At 40.8% G+C, this 5,496-nt stretch overlaps 1 pseudogene; it reads left to right on the top strand.

Moving 5' to 3' along the window:
* Positions 1-2,849: 2,849 nt before the first annotated feature.
* LOC100606449 lies at positions 2,850-4,791 on the top strand (annotated as a pseudogene).
* Positions 4,792-5,496: the final 705 nt, after the last annotated feature.

Here is a 5,496-nt window from a genome sequence, read left to right as displayed (position 1 = left end):
AGGGACACTGCTGAAAAGATACCTGAAATGTGGAAGCAACTTTGAAACTGGGTAACAGGCAGAGGTTGGAACAGTTTGGAGGGCTCAGAAGAAGACAGGAAAATGTGGGAAAGTTTGGAACTCCCTAGAGACTTAATTAATGGCTTTGACCAAAATGCTGATAATGATATGGACAATGAAATCCAGGCTGAGGTGGTCTCAGATGGAGATGAGGAACTTGCTTGGAACTGGAGCAAAGGTGACTCTTGTTATGTTTTAGCAAAGAGACTGGTGGCATTTTGCCCCAGCCCTAGAGATTTGTGGAACTTTGAACTTGAGAGAGATGATTTAGGGTATCTGGCAGAAGAAATTTCTAAACAGCAAAGCATTGAAGAGATGACTTGGGTGCTGTTAAAGTCATTCAGTTTTAAAAGGGAAACAGAGCATAAAAGTTCAGAAAATTTGCAGCTTGACAATGCAATAGGAAAAAACAATCCCATTTTCTGAGGAGAATTTCAAGCTGGCTGCAGATATTTGCATAAGTAATGAGGAGCTGAATGTTAGTCATCAAGGCAATGGGGAAAATATCTCCAGGGCATGTCAGAGACCTTTATGACTGTCCCTCCCATCGCAGGCCCAGAGACATAGGAGGAAAAAATGGTTTTGTGGGCTAGGCCCAGGGTCTCTCTGTTGTGTGCAGCCTAGGGACTTGGTGCCTTGTGTCCCAGCCACTTCAGCTGTGACTAAAAGGGGCCAAGGTACAGCTCAAGCCATGGCTTTAGAGGGTGCAAGCTCCAAGTCTTGGCAGTGTCCACATGGTGCTGAGCCTGCAGGTGCATAGAAGTCAAAAATTAAGGTTTGGGAACCTCTGCCTAGGTTTCAGAGGATGTATGGAAATGCCTGGATGTTCAGGCAGAAGTTTGCTGCAGAGGTGGGGCACTCATGGAGAACTTCTGCTAGGGCAGTGCAAAAAGGAAATGTGGGGTGCAAGCCTCCAAACAGAATCCCCACTGAGGTGCTGCCTAGTGGAGCTGTGAGAAGAGGGCCACTATCCTCCAGACCCCAGAATGGTAGGTCCACTGACAGCTTGCACTGTGAGCCTGAAAAAGCCACAGACACTCAACACTAGCCTGTGAAAGCAGCCAGGAAGGAGGCTGTACCCTGCAAAGCCACAGAGGCAGAGCTACCAAAGACCATGGGAACCCACCTCTTTCATCAGTGTGACCCAGATCCAAAAACTAATAAATGAATTCTGTAAAGTTTCAAGACACAAAATCAACATACAAAAATCAGTAGTAGTTCTATATGCCAATAGCACACTATCTAAAAAAGAATCAAGAAAGCAGTCCTATTTATAATAGCTACCAAAAAAAAAAAACCCTAGGAATAAATTTAACCAAGGAGGCGAAAGATATCTGCTATAAAAACTATAAAACATTGATGAAAGAAATTCAAGATAGCACAAATAAATTGAAAGTTATCTGTGTTCATGGATTGGAAGAATCAATATTGTTAAAATGTCCATACTACCTATGATGATGTATAGATTCAACATACTTTCTATCAAAATATTAATGGCATTCTTCATAGAAATATAAGAACAATCCTAAAATTCGTATGGAACCACTAAAGACATCAAATAGCCAAAGCAATCCTGAGCAAAAAGAATAAAGCTGGAGACAACACACTGACTTCAAAATACACTAAAAAGCTATAATAATGCAATTGGCATGGTACTGGCATGAAAACAGACATATAGACCAATGGAGCAGAAAGAAATCCAGAAATAAATCCACACATTTACAGTCAATTGATTGTCAACAATGGTGTCAAGAACACACATGGGGAATAGGACAGTCTCTTCAATGAATGGTGCTGGGAAAACTGAATATTCACATATGGAAAAATGAAAGACCTCTATCTTTCACCATATTAAAAAAACTCAAAATGGATTAAAGACTGAAATGTAAGACCCAAAACTATAAACTACTAGAAGAAAACACTGGGGAAACACTTCATGGAACTGGTCTGGGCAAGAATTTTTTGGACAGGACCTCAGAAGCACAGGCAACAAAAGCAAAATAGACAAATGGGACAAACCAAAAAGCTTCTGCATAGCAAAGGAAACAATCAACAGAGTGAAGAGACGATCTTAAGAATGGGAAAAAATATTCACAAACTTTCCATCTGACAAGGGATTAATATTTAGAATACATAAGGAATTCAAACAACTCAATACCAGAAAAAAAACCCACAAAAAATCAGATTTTAAAATAAGCAAAAGACCTGAATAGACATTTCTCAAAATAAGACATACAAATCACCAGGTAAATGACAAAATTCTCAACATCACTGATCATCAGGGAAATGCAAATCAAAATCACAATGAGATACCACCTCACCTCAATTAGAATGACTGTTATCTAAAAGACGCAAAGTAAAACATGCTGACAAGGATGCAGAGAAAAGGGAACTCATCTTTTTAAACACTTTGTTTTTTAAAGATAATGTCTCACTGTATTGCCCAGGTTGGCCTCAAAGTCCTGGGCTCAAACTATCCTCCTGCCTCAGCCTCCTGAGTAGCTGAGACTACAGGCCCACACCACTGTACCCAGCTGCTAGAAAGGAAAATTCTTATACACTATTGGTGGAAATGTAAATTAGTACAACTATTATGGAAAACAGCATAAAGGTTTCTCAAAAAAATTAAAAAGAATTACCATATGATCCAGCAATTTCACTACTGAGTATTTATCCACAGGAATTGAAATCATTATGTCAAAGAGAAACCTGTGATTGAACTCGCCTGCAGCTCTCGGGGTTCCTGTGGCTTTCTTCTTTGTTGGAGCCAGGCCTACATGCCAGCAACCATGTCGAAGGGACCTGCAGTTGGTATTGATCTTGGCACCACCTAGTCTTTTGTGGGTGTTTTCCAGCATGGAAAAGTAGAGATAATCGCCAATGATCAGGGAAACCGAACCACTCCAAGCTATGTCACCTTTACGGACACTGAATGATTGACCCGTCATGCTGCAAAGAATCAAGTTGCAATGAACCCCACCAACATGCCAAACGTTTTTGATGCCAAACGTCTGACTGGACACAGATTTGATGATTCTGTTATCCAGTCTGATATGAAGCATTGGCCCTTCATGGTGGTGAATGATGCTGGCAGGCTCAAGGTCCAAGTAGAATACAAGGGAAAGACCAAAAGCTTCTATCCAGAGGAGGTACCCTCTATGGTTCTGACAAAGATGAAGGAAATTGCAGAAGCCGACCTTGGGAATACTATTACCAATGCTGTGGTCACAGTGCCAGCTTACTTTAATGACTTTCACTGTCAGGCTACCAAAGATGCTGGAACTATTGCTGGTCTCAAGGTACTTAGAATTATTAACGAGCCAACTGCAGCTGCTATTGCTTATGGCTTAGACAAAAAGGTTGGAGCAGAAAGAAACGTGCTGATCTTTGACCTGGGAGGTGACACTTTCAATGTGTCAATCCTCACTACTGAGGATGGAATCTTTGAGGTCAAATCTATAGCCAGAGACACCTACTTATGTGGAAAAGATTTTGACAACCGAATGGTCAACCATTTTTATTGCTGAGTTCAAGCACAAGCATAAGAAGGGCATCAGTGAGAACAAGAGAGCTATAAGATGCCTCCGTACTGCTTGTGAATGGGCTAAGCGTACCCTCTCTTCCAGCACCCTGGCCAGTATGAGATCGATTCTCTCTATGAAAGAATCGACTTCTACACCTCTATTACCCATGCCCGATTTGAAGAAAAGAATGCTGACCTGTTCCGTGGCACCCTGGACCCCAAAGAGAAAGCCCTTCGAGATGCCAAACTAGACAAGTCACAGATTCGTGACATTGTCCTGGTTGGTGGTTCTACTCATATCCCCAAGATTCAGAAACTTCTCCAAGACTTCTTCAGTAGAAAAGAACTGAATAAGAGCATCAACCCTGATGAAGCCATCACTTACGATGCAGCTGTCCAGGCAGCCATCCTGTCTGGAGATAAGTCTGAAAGTGTTCAAGATTTGCTGCTCTTGGATGTCACTCTTTTTTCACTTGGTATTGAAGCTGCTGGTGGAGTCATGACCATCCTCATCAAGTGCAATACTACCATTCCTACCAAGCAGATACAGAACTTCACTACCTATTCTGACAACCAGCCTGGTGTGCTTATTCAGGTTTATGAAGGTGAGTGGGCCATGACCAAGGATAACAACTGCTTGGCAAGTTTCAACTCACAGGCATACCTCCTGCACCCTGAGGTATTCCTCAGATTGAAATCACTTTTGACATTGATGCCAATGGCATCCTCAATGTCTCTGCTGTGGACAAGGGTACAGTAAAAGAGAACAAGATTACTATCACTAAAGACAAGCGCCATTTGAGCAAGGAAGACATTGAACGTATGGCCAAAGAAGCTGAGAAATACAAAGCTGAAGATGAGAAGCAGAGGGACAAAGTGTCATCCAAGAATTCACTTGAGTCCTATGCATTCAACATGAAATCAACTGTTGAAGATGAGAAACTTCAGGGCAAGATTAAGATGATGACAAACAGAAGATTCTGGACAAGTGTAATGAAATTATCAACTGGCTCGATAAGAATCAAGCTGCTGAGAAGGAAGAATTTGAACATCAGCAGAAAGCTGAGAAAGTCTGCAACCCTATCAACACCAAGCTGTACCAGAGTGCAGGAGGCATGCCAGGAGGAATGCCTGGAGGATTCCCTGGTGGTGGAGCTCCTCGCTCTGGTGGTGATTCCTCAGGGCCTACTATTGAAGAGGTTGATTAAGCCAATCCAAGTATAGATGTAACATTGTTCCACACATTTAAAACATTGAAGGACCTAAATTTGTAGCAAATTCTGTGGCAGTTAAGTTCAGCTGCTATAGTAAGTTACTGGGCATTCTCAATACTTGAATATGGAACATATGCACAGGGGAAGGAAATAAAATTGCACTTTATAAACACTGTATTATAAGTGGAAAATGCAATGTCTTAAATAAAACTATTTAAAATCGACACCATTAAAAAAAAAAACAAAGAGAAACCTGCATTCTCATGTTTACTACAGCAATATTCACAATAGCCAAGAGATGGACTCAACCTAAATGTTTATAGACAAATGGCTAAAGAAAATGTGGTATATATACACAATTGAATACTACTCAACTATAAAAAAGGAATGAAATCCTATTATTCACAGAAACACAGATGAACTTCGAGGACATAATGCTAAATGAATCTAAAACACGGAAGACAAATGCTGCACGATCTCACTCATCCATAGAATCTACAAAAGTTAATCTCATAGAAGCAGAGAGTAGAATAGTGGTCACCAGAGGATGGAAAAGGGGGAATGAGGGAACAAGGAGAGGTTGGTCAATGAGTTTAAAGTTACAATTAGATAGAAGGAATAAGTTCTAGTGTTTTACTATGTAGTAGGTTGACTACAGATCATAATAATGTATTATATATTTCAAGATAGCTAGAAAAG

This window comes from Nomascus leucogenys, chromosome 8 (genome assembly GCF_006542625.1).
Source record: "Nomascus leucogenys isolate Asia chromosome 8, Asia_NLE_v1, whole genome shotgun sequence".
Classification (NCBI taxonomy): domain Eukaryota; kingdom Metazoa; phylum Chordata; class Mammalia; order Primates; family Hylobatidae; genus Nomascus; species Nomascus leucogenys.
The sequence above is the reverse complement of the archived record's forward strand: the minus strand, read 5'-3'. Positions and strand labels throughout refer to the sequence as shown.